The sequence below is a fragment of the Dipteris shenzhenensis genome, unplaced genomic scaffold (genome assembly GCF_047967505.1).
Source record: "Dipteris shenzhenensis isolate YYH24624 ecotype China unplaced genomic scaffold, Dip_SZ_1.0 scaf0439, whole genome shotgun sequence".
Classification (NCBI taxonomy): Eukaryota; Viridiplantae; Streptophyta; class Polypodiopsida; order Gleicheniales; family Dipteridaceae; genus Dipteris; species Dipteris shenzhenensis.
In genome coordinates, this window is record NW_028239745.1 from 15,866 (window position 1) to 27,500 (window position 11,635).

The window sequence follows — 11,635 nt, forward strand, 5'->3', positions numbered from 1 at the left end:
TGATGGGAAGAGGGTTATTCCGATATAGAGATTCGGAATGAAGAATCTTTCACTGATTTGACAGAACAACTGGATAGTCATCTGGGTGAGATCGAACAGCGTCTTGCAGCGAGTGAATCGAGTCCCATCCCCCATGTACGGGAGTGAAAGCATGTCCGAGCAGTAAACACTGTTTGCCCCCAGGTACGGGATAGATTTACAGGGCCTGAAGCGGGGACAAGAAGGGACTGAACCTCTTTTCCGGGATTGAGCGGGAGTGGATGGTCAGGAACACTAATATACACAAGAGATTTGTGAGAAGGGTGGAGAAAAAAGTTGCATAATAAAATCTCTTTTCTCTTTAATTGGATAAAGACTTAGCCTCGGTAGGGATGACTAGGTAGTACATCTTGAAAATCCCAATCCCGAGTATATTCCTATCTACTTAGATTATGACTATCCGGAACGAAGTAATCCTTTCAACGGTTTGATTTTTCTGCCCCTGGCGGAAAAAATTATTGATATATGCGAGTATCTCCTTTACGTAGTAGTCTCAAGAGGATTGGGATCATAGGAATCCTCAGGCTAATCCTCTTCTCGGCTGAAATAAAGATAGGTAGGGATCCATCTATGTGGAGATATAAAAGAAGTATCGGTAAATCCCATTCCACCGAGAAACGGTGGAAGATTCCGAATTATATCAAAAAATAACTGAAAAGGTTGAGATGGATTCAGAAGCTATCACTCCCTGTAGCAAACAGAATCCCATTGGTTGAGATTGGGACGCTCCTCAGGGGGGTGTCGCGCAAAGGAAGTGATTAACTACCAATCCCCCTCTCGGGTGACTTATGGGGAGCCGTATGAAATCCCAATTTCATGTACGGTTTCGAATCAGAGGTGGTAATAGCAATTGTACCGTCGACTATAATTATCTGATAGCTTAAGTACGGTTGACATAGTTGAAACACAATCTAAGTATGGTTTTCTGGGATGGAATCTGCGGCGTCAACCTATAGGCTTTATAGCTTTCTTCATATCCCCATCGGCAGAATGTGAAAGGTTGCCATTTGATCTACCAGAGGCGGAGGAGGAACTGGTAGCGGGTTATCAAACCGAATATTCAGGTATAAAATCTGGTTCATTCTATGTTGGTTCTTACCCAAATTCATTGGTTTCCTCGTCGTTTGTAACAGTCCTTTATCCGGGTGGATGGGATTCACCAATTCCATTTCTTCAAGAATTAGGGCAAATTTTTCCCTTTCGGACTCTCAGCAGTGAATCCTTTGATGTATTCGATGCAGTAACAGGTGTCATTACCACATCAGCCAAGTCTTATCTATTCCTATTCATTTCTATCGCAACGAGATGGACATTACCTAGAGTCAGAATAGACCAATTACTAGATCTCGGCTGGAAATCTCTTCTGCCCGTTGCTCCGGGAAATCCGTTGCTGACAGCTTCGTTTCGACTACCATCTCTAAAATGAGATATTCCCCTCATAGTTTACATCAATGTCACCCCGATTTTAATCTATCCAATCTCTAGAAACTAAGGAACTCCCCCAGGATTATCTATCACATGTTTCCCACGGTAACTGGATTCCAGGATTATAGTCAACGAGCAATACGAGCTGCGAGGTATACTGGTCAAGGTTTTGCGGTTACTCTAGACCATCTGAATCGTTTACCTGTGACTATCCAATACCCCTACGAGAAACTTATATCATCCGAACGATTCCGTGGACGAATTCATTTTGAATTTGACAAATGCATTGCTTGTGAGGTACGTGTCCGAGTATGTCTGATTAACCTGCCTGTCGTCGACCGGAGATTGATAAGAAGCATCAGAAAAAAACGATTAAGAAGTTATAGCATTGATTTCGGAGTTCGTATCTTCTGTGGGAATTGTGTCGAATACCGCCTAACAAATTGCTTGTCAATGACTGAGGAGTATGAACCCTCGACTTATGATCGTCACGAATCAAATTATGATCAAATGGCTCCGGGACGTTTGCCCCTCTCTGTCTCCCAGGATTCCGCAATTCAAGTAGTTCCAACTCTGAGTTATTCATCTGGGGGAGTCACGAAAGGAGATCCCAATAATCGAACTGTCACTCGTGGTGTCAATTGAATCTCCGTCTGAAGTTTGGAAGATAGACCGACTCCCTGGTTAGAAAAAATAGTAAGTCGGAGATGATTCAATATCGAGATATCTCTGCTATGCAGAGATATCCCTCCTTCAATTATTTCTACCAATAGGGGGGGGTGTGTCTACATAAGTAGGTCACACACATACACGTCGTTATTGAATAGTAATATAGTGAGATGGGAGAATCAAAATAACTGGGCATAATGAATCTACCTGAATCAATTTATGAATCTGTCTTGATACTAATCGAATTAGGTATTCTACTGGGAAGTGTAGGAGTGGTATTATCTGCTAATATAGTTTATTCCGCCTCTTCATCGGGACTGGTGTTTATCTGTATATCTCTCCCATATCTCGTACCGAATGCCGATTCTGTAGCTGCCGCACAATCGCCTATCTATGTAGGAGCTATAAATGTTTCGATCGTGTCTGCCGTAACGGTTATTGACGAACCAGTAGATTCCAATTCAACCATTTCCTGGAATATGGGAGATACTATTGCCTTAGGAGCTTGTACGGGTCTATCTATCTTATCAACCACTACAATTCGAGATACGAAATGGTCTGATATAAATCCAATCGACCCATCGAGGGATGTTGTGGGGGGAGTCTCAAAAAACAACATCCAGCGAATTGGATACCAATTGTTAACACAATTTCTGGTTCCATTCGAACTCCTTTCTATCCTCCTCCTAGTGGCTTCAGTAGGGGCGATTACAATGGCTCGTGGTGAAGGAATAACCAGACCCGACGAAGAACCTGCTTCGTCGTCTGGAGATGACTCCCCATCTTTCTAATTAATTACAACTTCTCGTAAACTCATCTCGTAGGTTAACCAATTAAGTTTCCGGGGGGTTAATACATCATGCTCGAACATGGACTGATTCTAGGTGCTTATCCCTATCGCGTTGGCTTTTCCGGATCAATCACGAGTCGAAACATGATTAGGGCACTGATGTGTCTTGAGCTGATTCTGAATGCCATTAATATAAATCTCGTAGCATTCTCCAATTTCTTTGACAATGAACAAATGAAGGGGGAAATCTTTTCAATATCCGTAATAGCCGTTGCAGCTGCCGAAGCTGCTATTGGGTTATCCATTGCTTCGGTCATCCAGCGTAATAGAAGATCGACTCGTATCGATCAATTTGATTTGTTAAAATGGTAATTGATTCGTCGATGACGCTATTTATTTGGGCGAATCGCTATTCAATGCAGGTGTATCACATCCAGCTGGTAATGCTGTCGTTTTCCCCCTAACAATTGCATTTCATTCCGAAAAATTATGTCATACCTATCTGAATCCCTACCTATCCCGTTCCTTAAAATTGTCTTGTACCGTCCCTCCCCATATTGCAGAACCCATTCATTTCACGAGGATGATGGGAGAGTTCCACCCACGGAGTGTCTATGTAGGTAGATGCGGAAAAACCAAATCAATACAAATCTTAGATTTGATTGAATGGAAAATAAGGGGTAGGGGGCAGGGGGGAGGGTAGGTACACCTCAACAACCCCAACAGGAGAATATCTTTGACACGTCAATCCAATAGGAGTGAACAAATTCGACGGCACATTCAGTAAAGATCTATGACACATGTATTGGTTGCACCTAATGCGTAAGAGCCTGTCTGACAGATGCATTGGAAACGATCCCCCGGGATGGGTGTAAAGCCAATCAAATTGCTTCTGCTCCTAGAACAGAAGACTGTGTAGGTTGTAAGAGACGTGAATCCGCTTGTCCAACAGATTCCTCGAGTGTACGCGTCTATCCGGGAGCTGAGACGACTCGTAGTATGGGTCTAGCTTATTGATTCATCGGTCAAGAAAGAGATTCAAGAATCGAATCGTTTTCTTTCCAACTCATACTCAAAGATTCATACTCAATTCTATTGAGTATGAGTTGGGGTATTAAGATTCCCCCCCCCCTCCCCCCCGCTAAAATATTTTTCCATCCACGATGAGTAACGTACCCTGGTTAACCACAATTGTTCTTTTTCCGATTCTGGCGGGTTCGCTATTTCCAATGCTTCCCTCCAATGGGAATAAGATCGTTCGGTGGTATACCCCAGGCATTTGTATATCGGAATTTCTACTAATCATTTATATCTTTCATTGTCACTTCCATATCGATGATCAATGCATTCAATTGGTGGAGGATTCTAGTTGGATAAATTCAATCAATTCCCATCGGAGTTCAGGTATTGATGGACTCTCCATGGGTCTCATTCTACTGACAGGATTTGTCACTACTTCGGCAACCTCAGCAGCTTGGCTAGTTACGCGGAATACACGTCTATTCTATTTCTTGATGTTGGCCATGTATAGCGGCCAAATAGGACTGTTTGCTTCTCGAGACATTTCGCTTTCCTCTCCTATGTGGGAGTTGGAATTAATCCCAATCTACCTACTTTTATGTATGTGGGGTGGGAAGAGACGTCTATACTCAGCCACGAAGTCTATTCTATACACAGCTGGTGGTTCTATCTTTCTCCTAATAGGAGCCCTAACTATGGGTTTCTACGGGACCCAGGAACCCTCCTTCAATATCCGAGATTTGGCAAGCAGATCACATCCTATATCACTAGAAGTGCTTTCTTATCTAGGATTCTTCGTGGCGTATGCCGTGAAACTGCCAATATTCCCTTTTCATACTTGGTTGCCAGACACTCATGGGGAAGCACATTACAGCACATGTATGTTGCTGGCTGGGGTATTACTAAAAATGGGAGGGTATGGATTGATTCGAATTAATATGGAATTATTACCTCATGCTCATTCCATACCTGCTTCGTGGTTGGTGCTATTCGGATCAGTCCAAATTGTTTATGCATCCCTGATTCCGCCGGGTCAGCGTAACCTTAAGAGGAGAATAGCGTATTCATCAATTTCCCATATGGGTTTTGTAACAATTGGAATTGGATCCGTGACAGATACGGGTCTTAATGGAGCTGTGTTACAAATGATTTCCCATGGGTTAATAGGTGCCGCTCTATTTTACCTTGCAGGGACTTGTTACGATAGGACACGTACCCTTTATCTCGATCAATTAGGGGGGATGGCTACCCCAATGCCCAGGATATTTACTATGTTTAGTATCTTCTCAATGGCATCCCTTGCATTACCCGGGATGAGTGGGTTTGTATCGGAATTGATGGTATTTCCAGGAATAGTGACTAATCAGCATTATTCATCTATATCTAAGTTATCGGTTGTAGTAGTCGAAGCGATTGGTACAGTATTAACTCCCATTTATTTGTTATCTATGTTACGTCGAATATTCTACGGATACAGAATATCCAACTATTCGGATCCATATTCAGTTGATTCCGGACCGCGGGAAATATTCATATCGATTTGTCTCTCTTTACCAATCCTCGGTATCGGTCTGTATCCAGACATGGTTGCATCTCTACGGAATCACAAAATACTATCTATCCTGGTTCCGTACTCTTTTATGGGATAGTAGAGGGGCAATAAAACGCAGTATCGTTTGGATCGGTAGTCGAACATATCTATTCAATGAGGATTACTCTTGGAAGCGGTTCTGGTATTAATTCCTATAAGGGAAGGCAGTGGGAATCCATGCCGCTGGCGACGTAATTGCATGAATGTCTGGGTGAGGAATCCACAGCGCGATTCCTCATGCAGACTCTGATTCAAATCACGAATTGATTACATGTAACACTTCAAGCATCTGACGAGGTAACATTTTTTGTTATCTCTCCCCCCGATCGAATTAGCGGTCTTCTACCTAATTATTAAGTAAGCCACCCGTGATTATGTAAACCGATTCCTGGTGGATTAACCCCTGAGAAACAAATCCAAGCAATGAAGAATCCTGTAGATGCTACAATAGCAGGCCCTTCCCCCTGCCAACCACTAGTTATTCTGGTATGGAGATGAATAGCATATATCAGCCGAGTCACTAATGCCCAGGTTTCCTTAGGGTCCCGGCTCCAGTAGGATCCCCACGCTTCATTAGCCCACACTGCTCCAGAGAGAATACCAACAGTCAGTAGAGGAAACCCTAAGCTGATGATTCGATAACTCCATCGGTCCAATTGGTGGATCAATCGGCACCTACGTGAATTCAAGGATAGTCGATGAAAACTGTTTCTCGGATTACTTCCTGCCTGCTCGTAGCAGTGTATATCCACTCCCGGAGAGGGGGTCCAGGTAGGAAATTCTTGATTTGGACCGGGGATAGAAAATTGTTCTGCGTCATAGGTGGCAATCGGTGGAGATGTTGCTGATGGAGATCCACATAACGAAGTCACATGGCTTAGTGGCATCATACTTACATGCGTCATTAACCGATGAGGTTGCAGAGCAGGTACTAGCGGTGTGGATTGTTGCATTTCCTCAGGAAGACCCAGAGTTGCGAATCCATGGGTCGACATGGCACCTGGTGCCGTGACTGCACCTGACCATTCGTTCCGACTCCTAATTCTCATAATTACATGCATTGGGGAGAAGCTCCGTGAAAGAAACATAGATGATTCATGTAGATTGCTCGGTGGTAGATGTTTGGGTTGAATCCGACGAATCGTCGTAAATCCCGTTATACAGATGAAAGCAATTGTCATACCTCCAACGCTCAAACTAATGAGTCTCTTGAGCTTGCGAGCCAGCCCCATCCGGTGAAACAGAGTGACGGAAAGAAGCGTAAGAAAAGAAATGTGAGCGAATATGTGCTCTATATCGGTGTGAATCGTAATGAGGAGAATCCAGTGAATTAGTGAGATTTTGGAGAGTATGTACCACCCACCCATTATTCCCAGGAGATTTCGGGTTTACCCCTTAAACGTCGAAACGGGGAGAATTCCCTATTCCTACTGCTTTTCCCAGTGGTTGTATCAGACACAGCCCTCGCCTGCAGGTTGAAATTAAATGCCGCTACTCGGATTCGAACCGAGATGCTCTAGCACTGCTTCCTAAGAGCAGCGTGTCTACCAATTTCACCATAGCGGCTCGCTACTCGTTATACTTATCGTAATTAATGATATCACATCTTCGGGTGAATCGTCAATCTTCCTGGGGGAGAGTACACACGCACAACAAGGGACCTTCCCTGTCTATAGTTGATTAGGTATACGGCGCTATACTTGTATAGGAATAACGGGATATGGCGTAGCTCGGTAGCGTGCCATCTTGGGGTGATGGAGGTCGCAGGTTCAAATCCTGCTATTCCGAATAAACGAGGTCGGAACATATTTTAAACGGAATAGAAGACGTTCCCGTTCCGGGAACGCAGATTTATCTCCCGATTCTCTTTGGGTGTTATCGACCCATACCCATTCGTAGTAGGGATAGAGATAAATCGATGATCGTGATCGAGACCCTTGTATCATAGGAAGGAAGAGAGGGATTGGGCTCCTTCTTCATGCACGTAACCCCCCCCCCCTCGTGGTTATTACCAACATTCATTGATACAACTCTGTTAGTATTTGGATTTTATTTACCGCACGGTACCGTCACGCAATAATATCAACATGTACCCGTACTACTTACTAGGGATCCAAATTCATCAATAAGTTCCCTGACAATCACTTATCTCGTCTTCCCCGTTCCAACAAACAAATAGTTCACTATCTATTCCGACCGACCCCACGTCCTATTGATACGGCAATTCCTGTTACAACCGGGGAGTACTACTGACCAGTTTCAGAAATTTTTTCATTTGTCACATAGTAAAAACTTCTCGACCGTCCAGTCAAAATGGATTTAGCTGGAGAAAAAGCTTTCGATGCTACTTCATTAGTTTGGGTCTTCCAAATATGATTGCGAATCTTCCTCCGCGACCTAGAAGTACGTTTTTTTGGAACTGCCATAATGAAATCTATCTATTCGGTTTTATCATCGAAATGAATGCGACGTATGTTGATACGTACGAGTAGAATCAATATAATGAGGGAGGGGGTGATTGCGTAGAATCATTAGAAGGGGAACAACTGGGGGAACTGGGTTTCCATTCTATGCAAAAGAATCCCAGCAAGAATCATTGACTTCTTTATGATAACAATTTGCTAACCAACCAACTCCTTTCCATTTAAGCAAATGGGATCTACTACAGATCGAACCAAATCCTGTCTGTATCCCGATTTCCTTCGCGTCTTCTTCTTAGAATGGATCTTCCGTATCACTTTCTTCCTCTCGAAACAGGGATGCAAGACGCGCCCCCTAGCAGTTGCGTTACTCAGCCGGGGATGTCCGAGATCAATTTTGGATCCGTGACAAACCAATGAAACTCGATATATCGACATTACCGTATTGGACTCTGATGCGTTGTGCCCAAGCAGAGCGAAGTGACGAACATCATAGAATCTCCCCGGTTCTACTCGGAGTTGTTTTCCTCCAGTATCAATTGCTGCATGTCTATCCGTAATAGTCTTGTCGTGTGAAAAATAACCCAAAACAACTCAATCGGTTTGGGGTCAAAAAATGGAACCTAGATAAGTATCTCCGACACATTTGATTCCTGTCAAGTCTCGACGCCGGGCTCGCACCAGAACGAGAAACAAATGGATTATTCGGTTTGATACGCGTGATCTCACCTGTCCATATATATTCCATTCTTCGACGCTCCATATATCTGACAACTATTGACAGAAAGAGTTCCAACCCGGGTTAAATATGTTTATGGAATTATCTTATGAATGTGCTTGGATTGTCCCCTCACGCCCATTCGTAACCTCTGGTTTGATCGGATTGGCATCGTTTCTTTTTCCAAAAGCCACTAAGAGCCTTCGTCGTATACGTGCTATGCTCAGTGTTCTTTCATTAGCCGCAGCTATGTCCGTCTCTATCGCAACATTCTGGCAACAAGTTACTGGTCGCTCCACTTTTGAATACTCATGGTCATGGATTCCCAACGACGATATTTCTCCAAAGATAGGATTTTCAGTTGATTCACTTACTTCCATTACGTCGATATCAGTCACCACCATAGGTGTCTTGGTTATGATTTACAGTGATAGTCATATGCGTCACGACTAGGGATACGTAAGGTTTCCCGTCTATTTAAGTTTCTCCACTGCCTCCACGTCAGGATTAGTGTTCAGTCCCAATCCAATACAGATTCATGTTTTTCGGGAATTAGTAGGGATGTGCTCTTACTCGCCGATAGGTTTTTGGTTCGCACGACCAAGTGCTGCTAATGCCTGCCAAAAAGCTTTTGCAACTAATCGTACAGGAGATTTCGGATTATTATTGGGTATATTAGGTACGTATTGGATAACTGGTAGTTTCGAGATCCGCGAATCGTGTGATTGATTTAGTGAGTTGATTGATAACAACAGCGCCGGCTCCTCCCTTGCCAATACATGTGCTCCTCTACCATTTTTGGGTCCGGTATCTAAATCTGCACAATCCCCACTCCACGTATGGTTGCCCGATGCAACGGAAGGACCCACACCTATTTCGGCTCTTATACACGCCGCTACTATGGTAGCTGCGGGAATTTTTTTTGTAGCTCGAATGCTTGAATTGTTTGAAACCTTACCTCTAAGCATGAATGTTATCTCCTGGATAGGCGGAATAACGGCTCTACTGGGAGCGACGATAGCTCTTGCCCAGAAGGATATCAAGAAAGGTTTAGCTTATTCTACTATGTCTCAATTGGGCTACATGATGCTGGCTCTAGGTCTCGGTGCTTATAAACCTTCGTTGTTTCACCTCATTACACATGCCCATCCCAAAGCTTTGCTATTTCCCGGATCCGGTTCAGTAATTCATTCGATGGAAAGGGTTGTCGGATACTCTCCCAATAGAAGTCAAAATATGTCTCCCACGGGTGGTTCGCGAAAATATATGCCAATTACTGGAATCACTTTTCTTTCAGGTACTCTCTCTCTCTGTGGTATACCACCTCTAGCTCGTTTCCGGTCCAAAGATGAAATTATTGCAAAGAGTTGGCTACGTTCCTTTCCCCCCGGATGTATAGCCTCATTCACAGCAGTTCCAACTGCTTTCTACATGTTCCGCATCTATCTCCTCACGTTTGAGGGGAATCTACGCGCCGGTGGCGGTACCAATTCATCCCATTCCTCTATGAATAGTGTCATTCGGAGTAACACCAAAACGATAGCAACGAGTGGAGATGGGTATGATGTTCCTCCACCCCCGCGAGACGAAGGAGTCGATTCAGCAGGAGGTTATGACGGGGAAGATTCAGTCGATAGAAAAGTTTCTGCAGAGTCCAATATTCGTTCTGAGTCTCTATATCCTAAGGAATCAGACGTTTCGATGGTATTGCCTTCAGTAGTACTGTCGATACCAACTTCGTTGGTTGGATCAATAGGAGTCAATCTCGCTGGAGGAGAAACTGGTCCCGATTTGCTATCCGAGTGGTTAACTCCCCTTGCAGGCTTTTCAGAGGACAACAACAATCCCGAAAATTTGGTACAATTGCTAATAGATTCAGCAGGTTCGGTTGGTCTATCACTAGCCGGAATATCTATCTCCTACGTGATTTATGGACCGATATCCTCTCACACACAACCTTGCGGTGATATTGATCCTTTTGCCAAACAATCTATGGGTTCATTTAACCGTCTCATTGGGGACTGGTCACACAACCGGGGTTACATCGATCATTACTACGATATCCTTCTAGTGAGAGGTATTCGATTCCTGGGTGAGTTAACTCTTCTTTTCGACCAATGGGTAATTGACGGAATTATTAATGGCACCGGTATTTTGAGTTCCATAGGTGGAGAAAGCGCAAGATATGGGGAGGGCGGGAGAGTATCTTCTTATTCATTCGGATTGATGATTGGTATTATTCTACTGCTAACTGCCTTCGTTTCTCTTGTCTCCTAAGAGTTTTTTTCTTCTCCTTTCCAAGATATTCCTTATACCTCTATAAGTATCCTGTGACTATTCTACTATGTTTTCCGGAAAAGGAGAAATAGAAACTAGTGATTGGTGATCGATCGATATGCATCTTGGGGTTGGGGGGGGGGCGATCAATCACGACCAAGATCAACCATGACCGAGATCTTCCACACCAGCCCCCCCCCCGATTCGTAGGCTCTATCCGAGAAGGCAAAAGGGATTGCTATCATTACTGCTTCTTCCTATAATGAGAGTTAGGGTGTACGCGAGGTTCATGAAGTCTCGAAGAAAGCTTTGGGTCTTCGAGTGGTTAACGTCTTGCAGATCAAGGGGCGGCTCAAGGAACAAGAGTCTCTGGAAGTATATGGGATTGAATCATCTGCCACTTTCCTCGGTAGCTCAGCGGTAGAGCGGTCGGCTGTTAACCGATTGGTCGTAGGTTCAAATCCCACCCGGGGAGATTCATCCATTTCCAGTAGGATAGAAGATAGTCTAGATGATGTACCTCCCTTCAATAGGGATAATACTTCACTTACGTCAGGGGAGGGGGAGGTACCTCCTCATAATATATATCGTAGAAACCGATAGTATCTTTGAAGATTTACATTATCCACATTCGAGATTCTCAGTAATGAGGTAGTTCTCCCACACCCGTATGCCGAATCGGGACT